The 17,156-nt window shown below is 40.8% G+C and overlaps 1 pseudogene; it reads right to left on the bottom strand.

The window, feature by feature from the left end:
- Window positions 1–7,253: 7,253 nt before the first annotated feature.
- Window positions 7,254–7,351, bottom strand: LOC142460440 (U6 spliceosomal RNA; annotated as a pseudogene).
- Window positions 7,352–17,156: the final 9,805 nt, after the last annotated feature.

The following is a 17,156-nucleotide window of genomic DNA, read 5'->3' as shown; positions in this document are numbered from 1 at the left end:
TTGCAGAACTAATTTGGCTAATGGGAACTAGTCATCCAATGGGATCAATGCACTAACACGGCCAAAGCAGGTGAAAAGAAGTCTCACCTTCCTGGCCTCTAAGGAACATCCTTCTGGTTGCACTTCCTGCAAGACAGACCTCTTATTCTCCTGGCAGCCTAGGGCTCTTCAATATGCTTTCCCAACACCACGGTTTAAGATTTATCTTGAAGGGCAATGCTGTTTGCAATGGGATACTTTCTAGCCACATACAATGAAATTCAATCAATACAAATATGATTCCAATGTATGCATCAGCCACGAAAGCTAGTGATACAGAAATTGAACAATTCTACCAACATCTTCCATCTAAAACTGAGCAAGGGTACGGCCAAGAGACAATGATAATTGCTGACGATGAGGATACAAACATCGGAAACCAAGAGGAAGGAACAGTAGTTACAAAAGGTGGTCTTGGTGGTGAAAACAATGGTGGTGAGCGGGTGATGAAATTCTGCAAGACCAAGGACTTCTTTGCTGGAAAGACCTTGTGTCGATACAAACCGTGACGATACATCTAGACTTCTCCAGATAGAACACACAGGAATCGAATTGACTACATTTGTGGGAAGAAAGGAGGAAGACGCTTGATATCAGCAGCTAAAACCAGGCCAGAAGCTGACTGTGGAACAGATCATCAATTGCTCATATGTAAGTTCTGGTTGAAGTTGAAGAGTATAAAAACAAGTTCACGAGAGTCAAATATGATCTTAAGTTATCCCACCTGAATTTCAAGACCGTCTCAGGAACAGATTTAAGGCATTCAATACTAATGTCAAAGGCTTGATGGGCCGTGGGATGACATCATGAACATCGTGCCTCAAGAGCATCTTTCATGAAGAAAGGAAAAGCCTTTGAAAGGAGGAAATGATCAAAGTCAATGTCAGAAGAGACCCTGAAACTTACCCTTCACCCTCTAGAAGGATGAAGGTCCCTGGGCAGAGAGTTTGTGTATCATGCAGGAGGCGAATCACTTTCCTGCTTCATCAGAAATTGAGTTGCTTCCCTGAGCATATGCAACTTTGTCGGGGGGAAGGGCAGGGGGGTGAAGAGACACTATTCAGTTCTACAATCTAGTTCTTATTAGAGAAACTCACAACAGGGGTGAATGGAGGGAGGTTTGCATGACACCCACCTGACGCCCCGAAAGATATTGACATTTCTGGTTTCTTTTCCTAGAGAAAAGAAAACACTGTAACTAGCACTTCTAACCTTGAACAATAAAATAATAAAAGTTCCCATTTGTTAAATACGTTCTATGTGCTTATTTTTGAACTAGACATACTTTTAGGAAAAGGACCAAACAACTCTGTAAAGTGGTATTTTAACCCCTGTTTACCAATGGAACAACAAGAGATTAAATAACTTGCCCAATGTCCTACAGATATAAGAATATGAACCAGAATTTGAAATGCAAATTCAATGTCCTACAGCTATAAGAATATGAACCAGAATTTGAAATACAAATTCAGTGGCTATGAAATCTTTAATTTCAATAATTAAAAAATGCCTTCTAAAAGTTCCAAACTACTTTTCCCAAAGAGATATTATTTTTTATGATAAAACTCAACATTCTACAAAAATACTTTATCACTGTCCTCTCCCGGAGGCAATGGAGGGATTCAGCCGCTGCACACCACTTTGGCAGAACCAATACCTACTTTTTGGTTCAGTTTGCCCAACCAGTTGTTAAAATGGCACTCCCTCCGCCTTCTCAAAGTAATGTTCATTCCAGCCATATGTATAAAAAAACTAGACCAAACTATGCTTGTAATATTTATTTATTCATTTCATAAAACTCATTCTTTTAGCGAAATGTTACATTTTTATTCCCTTGTGTTTGTTACTTCAGTAAGCAAACATAGAACATAAAGAGAAAAATGCTTTCCAAACAACCACAGAAGGTGACATGCCGGCCTGTCTTTCAGCTTTGTGCTGTGCAATTGCTTGAAGTGCTCACGGAACTAATAATTGTGTCAGAACAACTGCTGCACATTCAGCAGAAGCGGAAGGGTTTTTTCAAAGAACATAGTATGTTCAGAGAAGAGAGACATCACCTAAATGTTTCCAATATGGCAAACACAGTGACTGTTGTTCCATTGGCCTATCCTTAGAGCAGGGGTTCTCCACCTTCCTCATGCCGTGACCCTGTCAGACAGTTCCTCATGTTGTGGTCACCCCTCAACCATACAATTATTTCCATTGCTACTTCGTGTCATTTTGCTACTGTTATGAATCATCATGTAAATAGCTGATATGCAGGGTGTATTTTCATTGTTGCAAATCGATCATAATTAAAGCATAGTGATTAATCACAAAAACAATAGGTAATTATATATTGTGAAGGATTTGTTTCTAATTACAAATAAATGAAATTTTGTCTTGAAGCTTTGCGTCTCATGGGTAACAGTCTTCATGTCAGGTACTCGGATGTGGGCGTATCTGCCTGTGGGCGGACCCGCCTGGAGAGGGATAGAGGAGCGGTGTCTCGATTCCTAAGACCATCGGAAATATGTGTTTCCCGGTGGTCTTAGGCGACCCCTGTGAAAGGGTCGTTCGACCCCCCCAAAGGGGTTGTGACCCAAAGGTTGAGAACCGCTGTCCTAAAGGAATGGAATCCTACTCCCATAGTGAAGATGGCTAAGAATAAGTTTCACAGCCAGTGATGCACAGATAAACGTGAAGACTACTGCAAACGAGGACATCAATCAAGCACTATGGAAATAGCTTAGATATTTTATTTGATTGTTTTTGCCAGGTATTTTTTTAAATTTTTCATTCAGATTTTAAAACTCTCTTAATATAATTTAGTTTGTGTACCTCTTTTATTATTCTTATTTAAATATTAGTTGTATGAAATAATAAAATACCTTTTGATAGGTGTTTTTATGGTTAAAATGATCATTAGGGCAGCAAACCAACCAGTGATTAAATTATTTGAATACCACCACTTCCCAGAACCACTCTGCAATGGTCTAAGAAAGAGGTAGCATCCAAGCACAAGAGGATAGAAAAGGGGACCACAACAAAATTTTCGAAACCATAAAACAGATGGAAAGGTTAAATTCTGAACAGAGTATGGGAGTGTCCAAAGACAGGTTTGTGTACATGGCAAAATTCCAGAAAGGCTCAAGAATGTTAAGACTGTGTATTTTTGAGAGTTGGGGTGCAAATGGGACAAAGCAGGAGATTTATTTGACAGGCTGTACTAGAGGTGTGGCAGTGTGACCTCTCTTTTCGTCCTAGCTGAAGACTACAAGTGTGTACTATGAAGATATCAAACTAGAGACCCTGATTTTGGGTCATTGAATGCAGCTTGTAGTGAGGGATTTCACACTGAAACTTCCATGTTAGCTGATGGTCTACATACAGAATGCTAGAAAGCTCGATCCCCTTATCCAACTAAGCAACAAGAATGCTGAACGTCAACCATGTTTGCCCCAGAAGGAAATCTGGAAAAGTCATGTAGGGGGTAAGTGCTTATCTCAATAGAAGAGACCTTAATGTACTCATGCCTCGCACAAGCCAACTCACCCTATGTAAACCCCACTCATTAACAAGTCCTGGGTCTACTTACAGAATGTTCATTTCCCTAAATACTTAGTGTCTTGCTCTTTGAACAAACATCCCACATCACCAGATATTTGAAAGAAAGCTTTTGATGTGACAGATACTGAAACAACAAAGAGCAAAAAGATCTCAGGGGACAGAGCAACCTCCTCGCAGAAATAAATAAGGTGATTGTAAGGATAAAATAAGAGTAGGCCTTGATATAAAAGACTCTGTCTGCATAAAAGGAGAGTTTTAGAATTAGAAGTAGTAGAGAAGAAATGAAATCAATGCAAGGGTTAGAATATAGCGTTAAGGTAATCTCTCAGGAAGTATAAAATGATTTTTCTCCCATTACCATTGATTCTGATGCATGTGAGAGTAAGAACTACACCCCTTCGAAGCTCTGCTGATGTGGTGGGCGACATGCTGACATCAGCACAAGGTCGGCAGCCCAAGCCCACCAGTTGCTCCATGGCAGAAAGAAGATGCTCTCTGCTCTTGGAAAGCTTTCGTCTCACAAGCCAAAGAGGACGTTTTACTCTGTCCTAGCCTATCTCTATAAGTCAGAATCAACTCAAAGGCAGTAGATTTGGGTTTGAGTTTAAGGATTTTAGGTTTTTTTTCTGTGTTGTTGTTTATAATCTTTTGGAAAATAGAACTCTAGACCATTCTTTTGAAATGCCATGTGGTGGGTTTGAACCACGAGGCTTTCTGTCCATAGCTGAGCACAACCTGTTTGTGCCACCAGGAACCTGAAAACACTAATAAAGAGAAAAGAGGAAGGAAAGATTAAAAATAAATTTTAAAAATTAGAGCAATTGTGTTAGTCTGGGTAGACTAGAGAAACAAGTTTGTAGACACTCGTGTGTATAGGAAAGAGTTTTCTATCCAAGAGCAATTGAATATTGAGAAAACAGTCCAGCCCAATCCAGATCAAGTCCACAAGTCTGCTATTAGCCCATATATCCGATACCAATCTATAAATTCCTCTTTAGACTCACGCAACACATGCAATGATACAGAATGCAGGAAGATCACAAGCCAGTGGATGGGAAGTCTTGTGAATCCAGTGGCATTGTAAGCATCTTAGCACTGGCAGGGGTCTCCACGAGGCTTCTCTGGCTTCAGAGATCTGCCTCAATCAGCCTCTCCCCATGTGTCTTCTCCAGAGGGATGTCTCACAGGGAATGAGCATGTGTCCCGCCTTCAGCAAGCTATTTATCTCCTTAGTGCCTCCAAATGAGGTCATCCAGCTGTGACCTGATTGACAGGCTAATCTCCACCCCTTTACTCTGAATCCTCAAATTGACACCAGAGTGTGTAACTACCACAGCAATCGCCTGGGAGGTCAATAATAGGCATTCTAGAAAAAGAGAAAGAAAAACTTGAGAAAAAAGAAGGAAGAACTAAAGAGGAGAGAATTATCGGTTATTAGAGAAAAGAACTCAGAACTAAAAAGTGTTCCATGTCATTGGGAACTTTGATACCAAAGATAAATAAAAGGCCCTAAATGGTTTGCAGAAGGAGGACCAGGGTGAGCCTGGTCAGATCAAAAAGAAGAATGGAATCCAATTGTCGATAGCAATGTCAGAAGCAATAATGCTCAGAAGAAATGCTTTCAAAATTAAGACGTGGAAATGATTTTCAAACTGCAAGCCAAGCTTCTATACTCGATACTCAGCCAAGTTATTAATAAAGAGGGCATAAAATACAGAGATTTCCAGATATTTAAGGTCTCAATTTTTTTTCCACCTCAGCGCACTCTTCAGCAAGGCACTAGAGGAGATGATCGACCAAATGGGAGCACAGACAGCAACATGCATGGGTTACACGAAACAAACAGGGCATCAGATAGGGGAAAGGCAAGTAGGGTTCCCAAGGCAATGGTAACGGGAGCAACAGCTGTGCAGCAGGTCTGTGGAGGGAAGAGTTCAAATTGGAAAAGAGCAAAACATTCCAAGAGGGAATGTTGCCAAAAAAGATAAAGAAAGCGAGAAAAAATGAATCTGATAGCGTAGCTTAGGGGCTTGTCTGTAAAGGGGTAGACTCTATGATTCTAACACAGAATTTCGAACCAATGTAGCGATAAGGGTATTGAAAACTAGGTTAAACAAAAATGTATATTTTTTGGAATTATTACTCACTCTAAGAATGTCAAAACGCAGACTATCAACCAAACCAGTTGTCATCAAGTTGATTCAGACACGTGGTGGCCCCTTGGGCATCAGAGTAGAACTGTGCGCCATGGGGTGCTCCGTGGCTGGTTTTCCCACAGCAGACCGCCCAACCTTTCACTGGAGGTACCTCTGAACTCAAACGAGGGGTCATTGGGTTAGCAGCTGCGTGCGTTAACCTGTGCACTAGCCAGGGTCTCAAAACTACACCACCCATGAAAGGAAGATGTAATTATAATATACTACCTGACTCTGTTGTAAATGATATTTAATTATGTCAGTGCTAGCTATTTTTTTTTAACCTCAGGTGAAGATGGTTGGGTTAACCATTCTCCTCAATCTCTGATTCACCAGTCTCAACCCAAGTACACACTCTTCCTTATTGATGTGTTATTTCTGGTTTCCATTCTTCTATGCACGATATCTGAAATATATAATTTTATTTATGCATTCTTTTAAATGCCTAGTGTTTATTTGCATGCATTTCGAATGGACACAAATGGTATTTTGCCACATAGCCTCTTGATATCATTTTCTTCAATCAGCATTCTTTGGGGGATCTTTCCTTATTGCGTGTGTATGTCTAATTTGTTGCTTCCTTAATTTTCATAACCTATTTACTTAACTTGTCCTTCAGTGATCAACACCGAAAACCAAAAAGAACCAACTGTCAAGTTGCCAACTCGTAGCAACTCCATATTGGGTTTTCAAGGATGTAGATCTTTAGGGGACCAGATGGCCCCCTCTTTTCTCCTCTGAAACAGCTGGTGGCTTTGAGCTACCTGCATTGTGATTAGTAGTGCAACGCTACCTACAAGCTTAACCTCATAGCACCATCAGGCCTACATGCACTGCCTAGATTGTCTCCTAATTCCTATGACCACAAGATAGGTAGGGTGGACACATCCTGGAAGAACCCTCATGGTGCAGTGGGTGAAGCCTTGTACTAAACTAAAGAGCAGAGGTTCAAACCAAATGCTTTATGTCACACCCAACACTCAACTCTCTCTGGATTGTAATATTCACTTCAATGGCCACACAGAGCTCGTGGCTAACAGTCATGACCAAAGAGCTTATGAAGAAAGTGAAGTAGTTGCAATGCAGGTAGGAAATGCTCAGGATACAGATGTCCAGTCAGGTAATGCTACAAAGTTCCTTCAGGGCTCCTAATAAGTCCCTGAAGTGGATGTCACTCTGCTGTAAGACTCAGTCTGAAGCCATTCCGCTCAAGCTCTGGGGATCCGTGAACCCAGCTCTAGTGGAACAAGGTCCTGTATTACAGCATGCCAGCCTCCCTTGGCACTGCCCAACTTACCAAGTATAGCCAGTCTAAAGAGTGTAGAATAATGAGTTTGGGCATTAAATTTGTTTTTGTTTTTGTAATTTGAATGAAGGTTCACAGAGCAAATTGGCTTTCCTTTCAAAAATTCATACATATTTTGTTTCGTGGCATTTACTGTAATGTCTAGAGTGTCAGAACTCTTGCCATAAAATTTGAAACATTTCACAAATTTGCATGTGATCCTTGCACAGGGGCCGTGACCATCATCTCTGTATCATCCTATTCGTATATCTGCCTCCGAAGCCATCAATTAAGTAATACTTCACTGATTTCATTTTTTACTCATGAATGAGATGGTGATGGAGTATTGCTGACTCACTTGTCAGTTTGTCGGACAGTGGTGCCTTGCATGTTACGGTGATGCTGGCAGCGATGCCACTGATACTTCAATTCCTAGCAGGGCCACCCAAGGTGAACAGGTTTCAGTGGAGTATCCAGAATAAGGAGAGACAAGGAAGAATTAGTCCAAATCTCAACAATTAGCCACTACAAACTTTATGACTAGCAGCAGAACATTTTCAGAGTTCGTGTCAAAAACTGACCTCCTGGGATTGGACAGTATCCAAAACACAACTGGAGAAAAGCTGCCTCCTCAAAGTAGAGAGGGCCTAAATGATGGGAGCGCGACAGAGTGCGAGAAACATTGCAGATGCTCACTGAGGCTAAGCATGACATGCAATGCACAAAGTCTGAATCAGAGAAAATTGGAACTCATTGAAAATGAGATGGAATGTATAAAAATCTAGATCCTAAGCAGTAAGTAAGGTGAAATGAATGATAATGGTCATTTTGAATCAGACAATAGTATTTTTCATTATAGTAGGAGATGAAAATTTCAAAAGGAATAAAATCATATTAATGCTTGAAAGGAATATTTTAAGATCTATCTTAAAGTATGTTGCTGCCTGTGATGCTATCTGTATATTTATATGGAAGTCCAATTGTATAACTGTTTATTCAAATATATACACCAACCACTAAAGCTACTGATGAAGAAATTGAATAACTTCCTCAATCTGAAATTGATCAAGCATGCAATCATGATGCATTGATAATTTATGGCAATTTGAATGCAAAAGTTAGAAGCAAGAGTTGGGAAATACATCCGTAGTGATAGAAACATAGCTGGCGATCATATAGAGATAGAATTTTTCAGGAACAATTAATTCTTCATTTCAAATAACTTTTCCAACTATAGAAATTGCTATTATACACATGAACTTCACAAGGAATAAACAAATCAAATGGATTATGTCTGTGAGAATAGACGATGGAAAAGCTCAATATCATCAGCCAAAAGAAGGCCAGAGGGCCCACTCTGGGACAGACCATCAGTTGTTCATATGCAAGTTTGGTTGCAACAGATGAAAAGTTAAAATAGGTCCACAAGTCAAAATACAACCTTGAGTTTTATCCCACCTCGATCTTGAGAATATCTCAAGAAGCAATGTGATTCGTGGAGCATGAGGTCAGAGGATCTGACAGGATGTGGGAAAACATCAAAAGCATCATTTATGAAGAAAGCAGGCCATTAGAAAGGAAGGAAAGGTCAAAGTGGGCGTGATAAGAGACCCTGAGAGTTTCTCTTGAATATACAGTAGCTAAAGCAAATGAAACAAAGGCTGAAGCAAAGGAGCATACCGGGGCAACTCCAGAAGAAAAAGTAGAATACTAATAATGAACTGTAACCTGGAGTCAGAAGGCCAAAAAGGAAGAGCACATCCAGGTATCCCAAGCTTAAGCTATTAAAAAACTCTAAGACTCCGGTGTCAATATTGAACGATCCCGTAGGCAACCTGCTGAATGTTGCAGAAACAACAAAAGAAGATGGAAGGAATACAGGATCCGGATATCAAAAAGAATTAGTCAATGTTCAGCTATATCAAGAAGTAGCAGATGATCAAAAACAATGGTCTTGGAAAAGTTCAAACTATAACTGAAGGCATTAGCCAAAAACAAGTCCCCAGGAATTGACAAAATGTGGATTAAAATGGTTCAACAAGATGATGAAGCCTTGGGAGCACTCATTTTGGTCAAGAAATTTGGAAGGCAGATACCTGGTCCACTGAGTGGAAGGATCCATATTTGTACCTAATACACTGGAAGGGGACCCAACAGAATGCAGAAATTATCCAACAATATCATTAATATGGGAAAAAGTACCTCACTGGTATCGGGTCAATGGCGACATGAAGGTAAACTTCCGCTGAAGATCATTCAACAACAGTGACAGTCATACATTGACAGGGAGCTGTGAGAAAGTCAAGCCAGATTCAGAAACGTACTTGGAATGAGGGTTGCCATTTTTGTTGTTGGATGAATATTGGTGGAGAATATCAGACAAATGGTTTCACCTGTTTTACTGTCTATGTAAAGACAATAAAATGATAAACTATGTGAAAATAATAAAGGCATTTCAAAGAAATTCCAACAAAATTTTTTAAGACATTGGACTGTGCGACTCACAACAAACTATGGATAACATTGAAAAGAAAGAGAATTTCAGAACACTTCTTTGTGCTCATGTGGAACTTGTACATACACCAAAACAAGTCATTTGAAAAAGAAGAGGGACTGCTGCATGTTTTTAATGACATGAAAGGTGTGCTTTCTTTCACCATGCTTCTTCAGTCTGCATGCTGAGCCAATAATTCAGGAAAGGGGACTCTGCAGAAGACTGTGGCATCAGCATTAGAGGAAGGCTTACTAACGACCCGTCGTGTGCAGATGACACAACTTTGCTTGCTGAACGTGAGGAGGACTGGAGGCACTTGCTGCTGAAGATCAAGAACTGCCACCTTCGGAATGTATTGTCATCGAATGCAAAGAAATAAAAATCCTTACCATTGCACCAATAGACAACATTGTGATAAACAGAAAAGATGGAAGTCAAAGATTTCATCTTTCTTGGATCTCCATGCTCATGAAAGCTGCAGTCAAGAAATCAGTCACCTCAAGTGCATATAAAAGTTGGACAAATAATAAGGAAAATACAGAATAATTGATGCACTTGAATGATAGTGTTGAAGAACGTTGAAAATACCACAAACTGCCAAAATAATGAATAAATTTCTCTTGGAAGAAGTACAGGCAGAATGCACTGTAGAAGGGAAGCTGGTGAGACACTCTCATTTAGGCCATGGCATTAGGAGAAGTCAGACACAAAAACCAAACTCACAGCCATTGAGTCCATTCCAGCACACAGCAACAATGTAGGACAGAGTAGAACTGCCCCTGTGGAATTTTGAGACTGTAAATATTTACGGGAGTAGAAAGGCTCACCTTTCCCTTGAAGAATGACTGGTGGTTTCGAACTGCTGATCTGATGTTTAGCAGCCCAAGGCATAGTCCACTATGCCAGCAGATCTTGTTCCTTTCCAAGAAGGCAGTGTTTGAAATGGGCACCATTTTTGGTAGAGGATCAGCAATTTAAGGAGGAGGAGGAGGAGGAGGAGGAGGAGGAGGAGGAGGAGGAGGAGGAGGAGGAGGAGGAGGAGAAGAAGAAGAAGAAGAAGAAGAAGAAGAAGAAGAAGAAGAAGAAGAAGAAGAAGAAGAAGAAGAGAAGACCCTCACCACGATGGACAGACACAGTGGCTGCAACAATAGGCTTCCATAAGGTCATTGTGAGGATGCTGCAGGACCAGGCAGTGTTTCGTTCTGCTGTATTTAGGGTCACTATGGGTATAAAAGGAGCCTCGGTGGCATCGTGGATTACACATCGAGCTGCCAACCGCAAGGGCAGTAGCTCAAAACCATCAGCTTCTCTGTGGGCGAAAGATGAGGCTTTCTGCTCCTGTGAAGATCGACACCCACGAAATCACCAAGTCACAATGAGTCAGTATCTAAATGGCAGTGAGTTTCCATTTCTGTGGGTGGAAATTGACTTGGCATTGCCTAAAAACAATGAGATTGAGCATCTCTTCATGTGTGTGTTAATCATAAGGCTTGTGTTCTTTTGAATTCTGTGTTCATACCTTTGCCCAAGTTTCTACTAGTTCCCTGACTTTTCCTTTTGATTTTTAGGAATTCCTGTTACAGTCTGGACATTGGTCTTTTCGCCTTGAAGAATCCAAGATTTCACAGGAACATGAGACCATTAATGATTGTATGGAAATTAAAAGTTGCACAGAGGAGGAAATTGAATTAAATTCCCATTCATGTGTCTGATGCAAACTATGTTTGCAAAGGAGCCCTGGTGCCGTAGTGGGTTACATGCTGGGCAGCTAACCACAAGGTCAGTGGTTTGAAACCACCAGCCACACTGAGGGAGAGAGATGATGAGTAAGGTTTACAGTCTCGGAAATCCCCAGGGCAATTCTAGTCTGTCCTACAGGCTCACTGTGTGTTAGAATCGACTCAATGACTGAGAATTTATTTTTTGTTTTGTTGGAGTTATAATAATGCAAAGTATTGAATCTTGTTCAAACAAAAAACAATAGTCTGACTTTCGCCAGACAAAACAGAAGTCAGTGGAGTGGGAGGGAGATGTTGAAAGGGATTAGAGTTCAATCCTCATATTCTATGGTAAGAAGACAACAGCTAACAGCTAAAACTACAGGAAAAGAAATGGCAGTGCATCCATGATATTGTAAACCTAGAAGCAGTAGCTCGAGGAAGTGGGACGGGGGTAAAAGAGGAGGAGACAGAAGATTGCTGTTTCTCATTATGTCTTGCAGAACTACTTGACTTTTTAAACTATGTATACATACAATATATATATAATTGATTCCTAAAAAGAACTATCTTGCTGTATTTTAAGCCTCTGCAGCACTTTGAGGAAGATAAGTTCTATATTTTGCTGCTTTTGCAGCATCAAAGGGAAAAATAATTAAAGAAAATACTGGTTTTTCAGCTACAAAGAAGATTGTTGGATGGCTTGTGGCCTCGGATATTATTGAACAAACCTTGGACATGGGCCTAAATTCCAGTTGTTATGAATGGGCGAAGGCATTTACATTTCAAGAGTTGGTCTGAGGAGTGGCAGAGTAGTCCAGGAAGGGAACAAACTTGAGAGGAGATAGCAGAGGCCTGAGTGCAAACGACCTGCTTATTAAGTTGACCAGCCTGGGGCAAGTCGTCTTAAATCTCAGTGCCTCAATGTCTTCCTCTGCAGAATCGGATAAGAAGGCAGTGCTTCATGGGAATCCTGTGTGTTTTAATGAGGAACACTTAACACACGGTGCCTGGCTCATGGCAAGCACTTGATTAATGGTAGCCAGATGGTTATGATAACCATGGAAAGAGCTCTTTTCATTCTTTGCCAACTATATCTTTAGTCACTAGGTTGAAATTCTCCCCTTCACTCTCATGGCCTTCACTCTTGATTCAAACCATTAGTCCATTGTATTCTGTAGGTACTTGATGAGGCTAAAGAACAAAATCTCTGGGTTTGAGTCCTAGATCTGTAACTTCAAATAAGTCTAGGTATCTAACTTCAAATGGACCATTTCATTTTTTGAGCCTCAATTGTAGCCTCACTTGTAAAGTGCTTTTTTAAAAAGTCTGAGGTTTAAATAAGATAATGCATGGGGAAATTCCCAGGACAATGGCAAGCACAGTGTAAATTCTTAGCCTAGAGGAGCACAGGGCAAAACTGATAGGCAGGCTCATCTCCAACATCTCAAACATACATTAAGAGCAAGGAATGACAAGAAAGCACAACTACCCAGATGCTTTTGCATTTCCATAGACATATCTTTGAGGATTTAAGAGCCAGCTCTCCTCTGGAAGAGGATAGTTGAAAGACATGATTGTTTGCTTCATGAGACGTCAAAGAACTGGATTTACACGGTGTTCCAAATAGAGCAAACAGTCCAGGTTCGTTCAATTTAATTAACCTCCAATAAAATCCAGAAGTTAGAAATACTAGATAAAGTCCTATATAAGTGCACGATCATATAAGCAAGTTGTAATAATTTAGAAATCCATGGGGACATTTAAAACAAGCACACTTTGGATTTCATGCTTCAACACTAACCAATTTACAAACTTACGAATGAAGAAAAAAATAACAACACAGTCGTCACACATAAACACAAATTTTTTTTTCTCAGACACCTCAGTGAATTCCTTCAAATGATGATCTTCCCAGACAGCTATTAGATTCCCTGTTTCATAAAATCTGGCTTGCACAAAGGTCTTTCTGAAAAAAGCCATTGCCCAAATGAAGAACACTCGCGGTTAAAATGAGATTTCCACTGTTTGGATCCCCATTGTCAGCGTGAGCAGGGACTGCGTTTAAATCAACTTGCCCCTGTCTGAACACGCTCATTCTCTCACCTCACTACTGCTGTGGTGTCCTGATGGGGAGAAGATGGAGGGCTCTCTAAATCGTTGAGTTCAGCAATCTTCTAAGATGCTGATGCAGCTCCCTTGGCTAAGTGAACAAAATATGTCTCTGACAACCTTCCATAATCCAAGGAGCAGTTCTCTTAGGTCAGCACAGGTGATCGTGGCTCCCTGTCAACTGGAGAGATGACTCCAAGTTTTGATCTGTTGCTGGAGTGAATTTCTCCACTCCTCGGTTTGGATAAAATCCGCACCTAGCACAATGCACTCTGGGGACTCACCATGATTCATCTTCTATTGCATCTCTCCCATATCCAGCACATGGCTTGATGACTATTGATATAGCATAGCTAACCATTAAGCATACCTAAATTTGATTTGGTGTTGTCCATGAGACTGAACACAAATTTAGATCAACCCATCCTAATCATAACAAAAACATCAAACAAATAAACCAATCCGCCGCTGTTACATTGATTACAGCTCATCATATAGGAAAGAGTAAAGCATCCCTGTAGGACAGAGGAGAACTGTCCTACTGGGTTTCCAAGGCTGTGAATATTTAGGGAAGCAGGCCGTCATAGAATAGCTGGTGGAAGGTGGTTTTTTTGTTTAATAAATCCTTTTATTGGGGGCTCTTACAGCTCTTATAAAAATCCATAATTGTTCTTAGATATTGGAGATGAGCCTGCCTACCAGTTTTTCCCTGTACTCCTCTAGGCTAAGAATTTACACTTTGCTTGCCATTGTCCTGGGCATTTTCCCATGCATTATCTTATTTAATCCTCAGACGTTTTTTAAAGCACTTTACAAGTGAGGCTTCACTCGATTCAACCAGAAAGCTGGTGGTGCCTGGTTAGCAAAAGATATAGCATCTGAAGTCTTAAAGGCCTGAAGATAAACAAGCAGCCATCTAGCTGAGAAACAACAAAACCCACATGGAAGAAGCACATCAGCCTGTTCCGAATGATCGCTGAGGACAAAGCAGGTACATAGCAAAAGGGGTGAAGAAAGCTGATGGTGCCCGGCTATCAAAAGATATAGCATCTGGGATCTAAAAGGCTTGAAGATAAACAAGCAGCTATCTAGCTAAGAAACAAAAAAACCCACATGGAAGAAGCACAACAGCCTACCCTGACACGATGGCTGAAGACAAAGCAGGTGCATAAGCAAATGCAGTGAAGAAAGCTTAGGGTGCCCACTCTCAGAAGACATAGAATCTGGGGTCCTATAGCCTGGAAGATAAACAAGGGACCATCTAATTGAGAAAAAAGAAAGCCCACATGGAAGAAGCACACCAGCCTGTGAGATCACAAGGTATCGAAGGGATCAGGGATCAGACATCAAAGACAAAAATAAAATCATAGCATTGTGAATAAGGGGGAGTGTGCAGTGGGGACCCAGGGCCCATATGTGGGAAATTGGACATCCCCTTGCAGAAGGACTGTGCGGAGGAAATGAGCCAGTAAGGGTGCAGTGTAGCAATGATTAAAAATACAATTTTCCTCTAGTTCTTGAATGCTTCCTCCCCCCCACTATCGTGATCCCAATTGTACCTTACAAATCTGGCTGGACCAGAGGATGTACACTGGCATAGATAGGAACTGGAAACACAGGGAATCCAGGATAGATGAATCCCTTAGGACCAGTGGTGGGAGTGGTGATACTGGGAGGGTGGAGGGAAGGTGAGGGAGAAGTGGGGAACAGATTACAAGGCTCTATACATAACCTCCTCCTTGGAGGACAGGCAGCAGAGAAGTGGGTGAAGGGAGATGCCGGATGTTGTAAGATATGACAAAATAATAATAATTTATAAATTATCAAGGGCTAATAGGGAATGGGAGAGCAGGGAGGGAGGGGGAAATGAGGAGCTGATACCAGAGGCTCAAGTGGATAGCAAATGTTTTTAGAATGATGATGTCAATATATGTACAAATGTGCTTGACACAATGGATGGATGGATGGATGGTGAGGAATTGTACAAGCCCCCAATAAAAAATTTTTTAATTGGTCAATTTTATTCTGTAGTTACTCGATGAGGTTAAAGAACAAAATCTCTGGGTTTGAGTCCTAGCTCTGTAACTTCACATAAGTCTAGGTAGCTAACTTCAAATAGGCCATTACATTTTTGAGCCTCAATTCTAATGAGTCCTATGACTCAATATTGACTTGATAAAAAATGAGCTTGCCTGGCTTATAAAACACCTTGACTTAATATATGGTGTTTCTTCTTTCTGATAACTTTTGCAAATAGGGGGTGCTATCTTCACAAGGACCCCTGGTGGCACTCTTGGGTAAGTGCTGGACTACTAGCCACAGGTTGCTGGTTCAAACTTCCCAGTTGCTCCACAGGAGAAAGATGAACCTCTCTGCTCCTATTACAATTTCCAATCTCAGAAATCCTGCTTATATCATTGATTGGTCATTTTTCCTTTTTTAATTGACAGCCACAAACTAAGCAGTCCAGTTCATCAGCAAACCTACCCTATAGATCAGGCTAGAACTGCCCCATAGTGTTTTCAACACTGTAAAACAATCTTCGCAGAGCAGCTAGTGGGCTAGAACTTCCAATCTTTCCATTATTAGTCCTAAATCTTGTGCTTAACTGCTGAGTGACAGGGGCTCCTCACTACTGCCTACTATTTAATTTCTATCAACCAAGTTCACTGTAGCACAATATTTATCTGAGCTATAGATGGATTGTGAGAAAATTGTGTTCTCTACTCACAGGTATCATAGTGTGCCCTACATGCCGTTTGAGATTTATTTTAACATCTTTGTCAAGCGGTGGTATTGGAACTGGGCTTGGAAGGTTGCCGAGGAGTCTCCCATGCAAGCAAAGGGTGGAGAGGGCAGTCCAGAAAGAGAAACGGTGAGGCGGGTGAATGGATCCTGGGTGGAGATCCAGTCTGGGTAAGGTGGAAGAAGTGCTGAAATCACACTATAAATAGAAGCTGAGGGACGATTACAGAGAAGCCCCAAATTCATCATGAAATGAAATGAGATTTTATGAAGTTTCTTCTCATTTTCATACTAAAATGACCTTATTGTGACCCAAATGCCATCCAACTCATTGCAACCCTATCAGGACAGGGAAGAGTAGTATTGTCCTAGTTGAGTTCCCAGGCCACAGTCTTTACCAGAGCAGATCTCCAGGTCTTTGCTCCCACAGAGCAGCTGGCAGATAATACCTCCAACAATGTGGATAACAGCCACATTGGTTATGTGCTAGCATGTAACTATTGTGTCACCAAGGGGTTCTTTCAATTTTTCTCTCTTTGTGGAATGGCAAAGACATTAAATGAACAGTTAAGTCCCCGCAGTTGGACATCAAAAAGGGGAAGTCTTTCCAATGAATCACCTGCTCTTTCCAATACTTTCATTATTTCAGACAGTCATGTGGCTGTGGAAAGGTAATGATGTATAGAATCCTAGTTTGGGTGCTTTGCAGACCAGGAGAGTAAGAGACAAGCCACCAACCACTAAACTACTCCTCTTAGCCTTTTCTTGAACATTTTATTCATCTAGTATTCCCCTCTCAAGAGAATAAGGTGATGAAAAATTTGATGTAAATGAGGAGAGAGACTGAAATCAATTTTAGGTTTTCCTTTCCTTGATTAATCATCGTGCCAAAGGCTGATTTAGCAAACTTTGCTTCATATCTATTTTTATTAACCTACAGAGTGCCTCATTCTGCACAGAATTTGAGGCCATTGTTACAATATACATACATGTTGTTGTTGTCCATAGGTACCATCAAG

Source organism: Tenrec ecaudatus, chromosome 10 (genome assembly GCF_050624435.1).
Source record: "Tenrec ecaudatus isolate mTenEca1 chromosome 10, mTenEca1.hap1, whole genome shotgun sequence".
NCBI classification, from domain to species: domain Eukaryota; kingdom Metazoa; phylum Chordata; class Mammalia; order Afrosoricida; family Tenrecidae; genus Tenrec; species Tenrec ecaudatus.
This window is presented reverse-complemented; position numbering and strand designations above follow the sequence as displayed.